The 10756-nt window shown below is 48.9% G+C and overlaps 1 non-coding gene across 1 annotated transcript; it reads right to left on the bottom strand.

The window, feature by feature from the left end:
- Positions 1-800: 800 nt before the first annotated feature.
- On the bottom strand, positions 801-989 carry LOC130296070 (U2 spliceosomal RNA). The gene has a single exon (XR_008849118.1). It is a non-coding gene; the product is annotated as a U2 spliceosomal RNA (small nuclear RNA).
- Between the last annotated feature and the right edge of the window lie 9767 nt (positions 990-10756).

The raw sequence follows: 10756 nt of genomic DNA, 5'->3' as shown, positions 1-10756 counted from the left end.
CCCGCTGCTGAGGCTCAGCCAAGCATGCATGTGAATGGGGGAAACCTTCATCTGACAGCAATTTTTTGACAATCCTGTTCTTTTTCTATAAGGTCCCCATTTGGGTTCATATATTGGAACCAGAGTTGTCCAAGTAGCAAGAGCCGAGGTACGTGCTCTCAAGTCACCCAAGTGCAAGTAAAAAGTGCAAAGTGTTCACACAAAAAAACGTGTACAAAGGATGTGGTCTATCGCAAGGCCTTCTCTGAAAGGAGAGAGGACCCCCAACAAACCTTACCCTTCTCCTCTGGGCCAAAAGGCACCTGCGAGATTCCAGGTTCAATGTCCCTTTTCACCAAAGCTACTAAGGGACCACAAATGCTCCCGGCATCGACCTGGGCATTATTCAAGGTATCTGCCCGTAGAGCCAATAAACAGTCGGTACCCTGCCCATGCAGTGATACCCAGGGTTTTTGCAGGGAGGTGGGGAACCAGATGGCAACACACACCTCCCATAGACCACCAGGAGGGATAGCCAGAAGGGCTACGGCACCCAGAAATCCTGTGCACAAACAAAACATAAATAGTGACAAAAAATAAACAAATAAGTGAATGTGTGCAGATTTACGGCCCGGACATCTGTGCGGATCTATAAAAATTTCTCCTATCCTAGCCAGAAAGCCGGGAATCAAGGTGAGTGCCACAGGTATAGAGATTGATGCAGGTGCATCCACTCAGTGAGCCTATCCTCTCAGTGAGTTTCGGCACTTTGGGGTCACCATTCCCCGAGGTGCAAAAATACTTCAGCTCTAGACCTTCCCAGCCTCATGGCAAGACCTGGAGGGAACAGGTAAAATCAGGGCCGCCATTGAGCTGATTCTACCGAAACCAACCCCCTCCATGCAGCACCCATCCTCACCAGTCACACATCAGTGGTGCCTGATCCACTGATAAGACTGATAAAAACAGATACTACACTTGATCTTAGCCAAAAAGGGCCCAGAAGCGAATGTGCATAGTGTGATACTGCTCGGACATCGGACATCCGGATCTATAAAAATTTCTCTGCAGATCAACAGCTAGAAGGCCAGAATGCTAGAGGTGAGTGCTTAGAAAAATGAGAGATAAAAGTAACTGCTATATGCTATCCTCCATCTTACTCCTAAGTTAATTCCGGCACCCTGGGGGTCACCACTCCCAGGGCACTTTTGCACCTTGGCTCTTACTCTACCCGAACCTACAAATCCCAATATGTAAATGAGGGTTTTGATGCACTTGTAGCTTCCCTATGTCCAAGGTGCATTGGTTCTCCTTCCCGGCCAGTGTTGTGTCTCATGCCCCCTACTGAATATTAATACTCTTTAACCTTTGCACGTAGCTGCCAAGTGCCGAGATCCTGTGCATGCACGGTGATAGTTTGAAGTGGCCCTACTGGAGAGCGGAGTGTGGCAACTACATGCCGAATAATAATAATAATATTTTATTTATATGAGGAAGAGCAGGAATATTTATTAGGGGGCGTAATGCACAACCACAGTCTGGAAGAAGTACAGGTGCACCCCATGCTATGGAATGCCCCGATTGCACTAAGACCATCATTTACATATTGGGATTTGTAAGGATATCTTGGAAATGGTGGCACCTAGGAGAATAAGGTAAAGTCCATTTTGATAAGTGTCACCAGCACTAACAGACAGTCCCAGTAGGTTGCTGTCGATTACGCTGCTGACAGATTCCCTTTAAATGAAAATGCCCAAAGTACAAATAGCTCAGAAAACAACAAGCCCCCATATGGCTCCAGAAACAGAAAAATAAGAGTTATGTCTCTTAGAAGGAGGAAAAAAAACTAAAAGTAGTTAAAGGGGTACTCCCGTGGAAAACATTTTATTTTTAAATTAACTGGTGCCAGAAAGTTAAACAGATTTGTAAATCACTTCTATAAAAAAATCTTACTCCTTCCAGTACTTTTTAGGGGCTGTATACTACAGAGAAATCCAAAAAAGAAATGTATTTCCTGTGATGTCATGACCACTGTTACGCCTAGCGCTCCGGGTCCCCGCTCCTCCCCGGAGCGCGTACGGCGTCTCTCTCTCCGCAGCGCCCCGGTCGGTCCCGCTGACCGGGAGCGCTGCACTGTCATGGCCGTCGGGGATGCGATTCGCACAGCGGGACGCGCCCGCTCGCGAATCGCATCCCAGGTCACTTACCCGTTCCCGTCCCCTGCTGTCATGTGCTGGCGCGCGCGGCTCCGCTCTCTAGGGCGCGCGCGCGCCAGCTCCCTGAGACTTAAAGGGCCAGTGCACCAATGATTGGTGCCTGGCCCAATTAGCTTAATTGGCTTCCACCTGCTCCCTGGCTATATCTGATCTCCTCCCATGCACTCCCTTGCCGGATCTTGTTGCCTTGTGCCAGTGAAAGCGTTTTGTGTGTCCAAAGCCTGTGTACCAGAACTTCTGCTATTCACCCTGACTACGAACCTTGCCGCCTGCCCCCGACCTTCTGCTACGTCCGACCTTGCTTCTGTCTACTCCCTTGTACCGCGCCTATCTTCAGCAGTCAGAGAGGTTGAGCCGTTGCTAGTGGATACGACCTGGTCACTACCGCCGCAGCAAGACCATCCCGCTTTGCGGCGGGCTCTGGTGAAAACCAGTAGTGACTTAGAACCGGTCCACTAGCACGGTCCTCGCCAATCCCTCTCTGGCACAGAGGATCCACCTCCTACCAGCCGGGATCGTGACAGTAGATCCGGCCATGGATCCCGCTGAAGTTCCTCTGCCAGTTGTCGCCGACCTCCCCACACTGGTCGCCCAGCAAGCCCGACAGATTGCCCAACAAGATCACCAGCTGTCGTACTTGACCACCATGACACAGCAACTCCAGTCGCAGCTACAGCAGATTCAGTCTCAGCTACAGCAGCAGCAACCATCTCCTCCACCAGCTCCTGCACCTCTTCCGCAGCGAGTGGCCACTCCTAGCCTCAGCCTGTCCTTGCCGGACAAATTTAATGGGGACTCTAAGTTTTGCCGTGGCTTTCTTTCGCAATGTTCCCTGCACTTGGAGATGATGTCGGATCAGTTTCCTACTGAAAGGTCTAAGGTGGCTTTCGTAGTCAGCCTTCTGTCTGGAAAAGCCCTGTCATGGGCCACACCGCTCTGGGACCGCAATGACCCCGTCACTGCCTCTGTACACTCCTTCTTCTCGGAAATTCGAAGTGTCTTTGAGGAACCTGCCCGAGCCTCTTCTGCTGAGACTGCCCTGCTGAACCTGGTCCAGGGTAATTCTTCCGTTGGCGAGTACGCCATACAATTCCGTACTCTTGCTTCTGAACTTTCCTGGAATAATGAGGCCCTCTGCGCGACCTTTAAAAAAGGCCTATCCAGCAACATTAAAGATGTTCTGGCCGCACGAGATACTCCTGCTAACCTGCATGAACTCATTCATCTAGCCACTCGCATTGACATGCGTTTTTCTGAGAGGCATCAAGAGCTCCGCCAGGAAAAAGACTTAGATCTCTGGACACCTCTCCCACAGTCTCCACTGCAATCTGCGCCTAGGCCTCCCGCCGAGGAGGCCATGCAAGTGGATCGGTCTTGCCTGACCCTGGAAGAGAGGAATCGCCGTAAGGAAGAGAATCTTTGTCTGTACTGTGCCAGTACCGAACATTTTTTGGTGGATTGCCCCATCCGTCCTCCACGTCTGGGAAACGCACGCTCGCACCCAGCTCTCGTGGGTGTGGCGTCTCTTGATGCTAAGTCAGCTTCTCCACGTCTCACGGTGCCTGTACGGATTTCTCCTTCAGCCAGCTCTTCCCTCTCAGCCGTGGCCTGTCTGGACTCTGGTGCCTCTGGGAATTTTATTCGGGAGTCCTTGGTGAATAAATTCCACATCCCGGTGACCCGTCTTGTCAAGCCACTCCACATTTCCGCGGTCAACGGAGCCAGGTTGGATTGCACCGTGCGTTTCCGCACGAAGCCCCTCCTAATGTGCATCGGACCTCATCATGAGAAAATTGAGTTTTTGGTCCTCTCCAATTGCACTTCTGAAATTCTCCTTGCACTACCCTGGCTTCAACACCATTCCCCAACCCTGGATTGGTCCACAGGGGAGATCAAGAGCTGGGGTACCTCTTGCGTCAAGGACTGCCTTAAACCGGTTCCCAGTACTCCCTGCCGTGACCCTGTGGTTCCTCCTGTATCCGGTCTCCCTAAGGTCGTTATGGACTCTGCCCGCCTTAAGAAGTGCCTCTCCCCCCCTCCCAGTCCAGTCAGGCAAGCCTCGGTGCCTCCTCATGGCCCTCGTCCTGGTGTCACACTGCCCCGTGCCAGGCCTCGCCCTCTGCCCTCCCTCCCCATTCCCACTCCTGCTGTACTGCCTGCCGTTGAGGAATCCCTCCATCCTTTCCCGGTGTCCTCATCCCAGGGGAGGCAGTTACCGGACAAAGAGAAGGGGAGACCTAAGGGGGGGGGTACTGTTACGCCTAGCGCTCCGGGTCCCCGCTCCTCCCCGGAGCGCGTACGGCGTCTCTCTCTCCGCAGCGCCCCGGTCGGTCCCGCTGACCGGGAGCGCTGCACTGTCATGGCCGTCGGGGATGCGATTCGCACAGCGGGACGCGCCCGCTCGCGAATCGCATCCCAGGTCACTTACCCGTTCCCGTCCCCTGCTGTCATGTGCTGGCGCGCGCGGCTCCGCTCTCTAGGGCGCGCGCGCGCCAGCTCCCTGAGACTTAAAGGGCCAGTGCACCAATGATTGGTGCCTGGCCCAATTAGCTTAATTGGCTTCCACCTGCTCCCTGGCTATATCTGATCTCCTCCCATGCACTCCCTTGCCGGATCTTGTTGCCTTGTGCCAGTGAAAGCGTTTTGTGTGTCCAAAGCCTGTGTACCAGAACTTCTGCTATCCACCCTGACTACGAACCTTGCCGCCTGCCCCCGACCTTCTGCTACGTCCGACCTTGCTTCTGTCTACTCCCTTGTACCGCGCCTATCTTCAGCAGTCAGAGAGGTTGAGCCGTTGCTAGTGGATACGACCTGGTCACTACCGCCGCAGCAAGACCATCCCGCTTTGCGGCGGGCTCTGGTGAAAACCAGTAGTGACTTAGAACCGGTCCACTAGCACGGTCCTCGCCAATCCCTCTCTGGCACAGAGGATCCAACTCCTACCAGCCGGGATCGTGACAACCACAGTGCTCTCTGCTGACCTCTGCTGTCCATTTTAGGAACTGTACAGAGCAGCATATGTTTGCTATGGGGATTTTCTCCTGTGCTGGACAGTTCCTAAAATGGACAGAGGTGTCAGCAGAGAGCACTGTGGTCATGACATCAGAGGAAATGCATTTCTTTTTTGGATTTCTCTTTTGTATACAGCCCCTAAAAAGTACTGGAAGGATTAAGATTTTTTAATAGAAGGGATTTACAAACCTGTTTAACTTTCTGGCACCAGTTGATTAAACCCTTACCATATGAACCACTTTAGTGACCTAAAATAGTCACTGTGCCAGTAGTTTTCTTCCATAAAATGTAGGTATTGTTGACAGCTGATATGAGATATTCTGATATGTTCTATAAACCTGTATTTCCGTGCTCTCCCTTTTGGCTGTAACCTGTGGGCTTCTATCTGCACAATGATTTACAGGTCTTGTGGTAATACCTCCAGATGAGGCAGGTGCAGCAGGCCTCAGTTATAGGAAATTCCTGGCCTAAGTTGTCAAATTCTTCTATAAAACTATCCTAAATTGGAAAAATATGTTTATCAGATGTATAAGACAGTATGTACTGAAGACATTCTCTCCAAGGAGACATCGCTGAAGGTTCCATTGTTGAGGAGCTCCATCGATTTACTTAATGATGTGAATAACATTGGTTCCTACAATGGCCTCAGGTTACAATATTATTAACACACAATTGTCTTTTCTAAACCGTTTCAACTTTAAAGGGGTATTCCTGGAAAAAATATATTTTTAATATATCGGCTGGCTCGGGAAGGTTAAACAGATTTGTAAATGACTTCTATAAGAAAAAAAATCTTAATCCTACCAGTAGTTATCAGCTTCTGAAGTTGAGTTATTTTCTTTCTGAAAACAGTGCTCTCTGCTGACAACTTTGTCTGTCTCAGGAACTTTCCAGAGTAGGAGTGAATCCCCATAGCAAACCTCTAATGCTTTAGACAGTTCCTGAGACAAGCAGAGGTGTCAGCAGAGAGCAATGTTGTCAGAAAGAAAAGAGCCACTCAACTTCAGCAGCTGATAACTACTGGAAGGATTAAGATTTTTTAATAGAAGTAATTTACAAATCTGACAACAAAAATGCAGAAGCCAACGGTAAAAGTAACTTCACCTTTATTTTCGTCCAAGTTAAAACATCGACATGGATCTGTCTCAAATTCAATGACAATGGAATAAAACTCAGGACATTTACTAATCCGTTTAACTTTCTGGAGCCAGTTGAGATAGATAGATATATATATATATATATATATATATATATATATATATATATACATATATATATATATATATATATATATATATATATACTTTAAAAAAAAGTTTTTTCCTGGATAACCCATTTAATCATACTCAACATTCAATGCTACAGACAGTCGAGTCAATGGCTGTAAGAACTGACCAATCAGAATGGGCATCTTACTAGTAAACCCCTGTATTACTGAAGTGTATGCATTGACTGGCTGTCTGGTAGTGCCCCCTATAGTACAGGGAGGTATTACATGTTCTGTACTCTTTACCTGTATTACTGAAGTGCATGCACTGACTGGCTGTCTGGTAGTGCCCCCTACAGTACAGGGAGGTATTACATGTTCTGTACACTTTACCTGTATTACTGAAGTGCATGCACTGACTGGCTGTCTGGTAGTGCCCCCTACAGTACAGGGAGGTATTACATGTTCTGTACACTTTACCTGTATTACTGAAGTGCATGCACTGACTGGCTGTCTGGTAGTGCCCCCTACAGTACAGGGAGGTATTACATGTTCTGTACACTTTACCTGTATTACTGAAGTGTATGCACTGACTGGCTGTCTGGTAGCGCCCCCTATAGTACAGGGAGGTATTACATGTTCTGTACTCTTTACCTGTATTACTGAAGTGCATGCACTGACTGGCTGTCTGGTAGTGCCCCCTACAGTACAGGGAGGTATTACATGTTCTGTACACTTTACCTGTATTACTGAAGTGTATGCACTGACTGGCTGTCTGGTAGTGCCCCCTACAGTACAGGGAGGTATTACATGTTCTGTACACTTTACCTGTATTACTGAAGTGTATGCACTGACTGGTGTCTGGTAGCGCCCCCTACAGTACAGGGAGGTATTACATGTTCTGTACACTTTACCTGTATTACTGAAGTGTATGCACTGACTGGTGTCTGGTAGTGCCCCCTACAGTACAGGGAGTTATTACATGTTCTGTACACTTTACCTGTATTACTGAAGTGTATGCACTGACTAGTGTCTGGTAGTGCCCCCTACAGTACAGGGAGGTATTACATGTTCTGTACACTTTACCTGTATTACTGAAGTGTATGCACTGACTGATGTCTGGTAGCGCCCCCTACAGTACAGGGAGGTATTACATGTTCTGTACTCTTTACCTGTATTACACTTTACCTGTTCCAGGGTTAGCTGCTCCTTTGGACACCAGGTAAGGGCGGCTCCATTTTACTTTTTTAGGACACTGTGTGTTCTGTACAGGACCCTGAAGAAGCTCCTGTCCTCTACATAGACAGTGATTTACAGCTCCCAGCAGATCTTTCTTACTTTTATATGTAAGGATTTGCTTTATCTGTATTAGTTATCTACTTATTTTTCTTTTATCTTCACTTTTTTCTATTTTTGGCTGACATTTTGGGCTTCAGAACCAATTACCAGGTTTCCATAGAGTTCTGGTCTCAACATTCAATGATCTCAACTACAATGGTCGTCCTGGAACCAATTAATATTGTAACTTCAGGGACCACTGTCTTGACTCCTACAAGTTAAAGGCATGAATTGGTTATTATACATGCTACTGACTTTAGTGTAAAGATAACTTTGTAGAAGAGGATTCTAATATCAATGTGAGGAACCATTAGTTCATCCAGAGCCCCAAATGCTGGACTACTGGACTCTTGGTAGGTCTTTCCAAATTCACAATGTATTCAATACTTTGGCCTCCCATAGACTCTATCCAGTGTGCTAAATAGGCTATAATAGATGGCATCTGGAAGGCAGGGACATATCCTTTTTCTCAGAAATCTATAGGACACATAGTACCTTTGCTTCACCGCATCCAGTTATAAATCCTCGGCATCACATCCCAGTAGTTACCGTATTTTTCGCCCTATAGGACGCACCGGCATATAAGACGCACCCAATTTTAAAGGTGCAAAATCTAGAAAAAAAAGATTCTGCACCCAACAGTGATCTTCAACCTGCGGACCTCCAGATGTTACAAAACTACAACTCCCAGCATGCCCGGACAGCCGTTGGCTGTCCGGGCATGCTGGGAGTTGTAGTTTTGTTAAATCTGGAGGTCCGCAGGTTGAAGACCACTGGATAGGAGGTAGTACTCACATGTCCCCGCCGCTCCTGACCCGTCACCACTGCCCTGGATGTCGCTCCATCGCTGTCGCCGCGTCCCCGTGGTGTCTCCGAAGCTCCGGACGTCTTCTTCCCCGGGATCCACGCTCTCCGTCGCCGTCATCACGTCGCCGTCATCACGTCGCTACGCACGCCGTTCCTATTGGATGACGGGACGGCGTACGCGACGACATGATGACGTCGAAGGAGAGCGCCGGCCATGCAGGGGATCCCGGCACGGAGCAGACACCGAGGAGGCAGGTAAGGTCCCTCCCGGTGTCCTGTAAGCTGTTCGGGACGCCGCGGTGAACAGCCCGACTTTCACTTCAGACGCGGCGGTCAGCTTTGATCGCCGCGTCTGAAGGGTTAATACAGGGCATCACCGCGATCGGTGATATCCTGTATCAGCCGCGGGTCCCGGCCGTTGATGGCCGCAGGGACCGACCCGATAGGTGTGTATTCGCCGTATAAGACGCACCAACTTCCCCCCCCCCATTTTTGGGGAAGAAAAAGTGCATCTTATACGGCGAAAAATACGGTACGTTCTTCAGTAGTCATGGTAGTAGTAGTCATTGCTCCCTGCGATGTTGGAGCAGTGTCCACAGTAGGCTGGAGGAATTCTTTGCATGAGTGAGTTGGCGGATCTACTGTAAATCAAATGGATAATCCACAGACGTCTGATGATGCCAAGAGAGTTATGGAAAGCAGATATCAATAAAGCAAATGCAAGTGAAATAGAAACATTACAATTTGGAAGAAGATGATGCAGTAAACCCTCACCCTTGGAAACCACTTTTAGGGTCCGTTCACACGTATGCAGATTTGATGCGCAGGATTTGATGCACAGGATTTTCTGCTGCAGATTTCAATGTAAACTAAATGACTAAATGACACGCCAGACCATGCGAGCGGTTACATGACCGAACATCGGCGCTCCGAGATGACAGCCGGCAATTATCTCATCTGTTTACAGCTGAGCCGCAGCTCCCATTGGATAGTAGGACATTGTGATACAGGTAATATACACCTGGACATTGGTTCGGCTGCATAGAGGAGTGTGATTGGCTGACTAGTTTTATGGCGCTGTAGACCTAGAGTATATGTGGTGTGCCACTGTGGTGAGTGACAGGGCCATGGTTATTGTGGTGATGAGTGGTGGGATCAGATGTTATTAACCCCGGGGGTCAGATGGTATTAACCCCTATGTGTTCGTGACACCAGTGTGGTTTTCGGGTTCTTGAATACCACACGCCCGGATTCTCCGATATCCTACGGGCTAGTAGTGAATAAAGAGTCCACAACTATTTGAGGTTAAACGAAGGCTTTACTGAATAGAAGACAGGTGTAATTATCTTCACATCAATATCCAGAATTCCCAGAGATGTGACCAGTACCCAGAGGACCTCGCAGCTTGCTGGACCAATACTTGGAATAAACTTGACTTGTAGTTATACTTGAGTTGTAATTAGACTTGACTTGTACTACGTGCAGGACTTGACTAACTTCAGTGACAGCAGACATGGACTTGTAGACTTACTGGAGAGTTGTAGCTTTGTGGTACCCCAGATGCTGAACACTTGTCCTAAGATTCTCTGGAAGGAAAGCTAATTAAAGATGGCCACCCCTTTATATAGTGGGGGGGGCTGGACTAAAGCCCATTGGTCAAGCTGTGGGTCATAGGTTAAAGCTGGTGCTCTCTGGCAGTACCTGTTGTAACAAACACGTGACAGGATTACTCACACAGGTCCTTGAGTCCTCCAAAGATCCTGTATACTATCTAGACATAAGGATCCTGTCTATGCTCTTATAGCTGGTGTATGTGCCTTTACTGAATTAACAGGAGAACAAGGGGAGTCCCTGCAGGAGAGCCCCCAGGTCACCGAGGGACTCAACCTGACTGGGGGTCCCCGGCCAGTTTAGGGCTAGGGGACACGGACTGGGCGAATGGAGGAGTAATGGCAGCCAGTCAGTTTCCCCCTCCCCCTCCCCTCCTGGCAGGTGGTAGAAAAGGGGTTAAGCAGGGGATGTTCGGTGGGGAGGTCTGGTAGGGGATATATTCCCTGTGTTTCCCCGTCCCCTTCCTCTTACTGTGGTTCCACAGCAGGAGTTGGACGCCTATGGCTGAGGAGCTTCTGTCAGTGTTCCGGGAGCGGGCCGCGGCGGATCCGGGGTTCTTGGCCTGCATGATGGCGGAGCTGGTGCC

Source organism: Hyla sarda, chromosome 11 (assembly GCF_029499605.1).
Source record: "Hyla sarda isolate aHylSar1 chromosome 11, aHylSar1.hap1, whole genome shotgun sequence".
Classification (NCBI taxonomy): domain Eukaryota; kingdom Metazoa; phylum Chordata; class Amphibia; order Anura; family Hylidae; genus Hyla; species Hyla sarda.
Note: the sequence above shows the minus strand (reverse complement) of the source record. Positions and strands in the feature narration are given on the sequence as shown.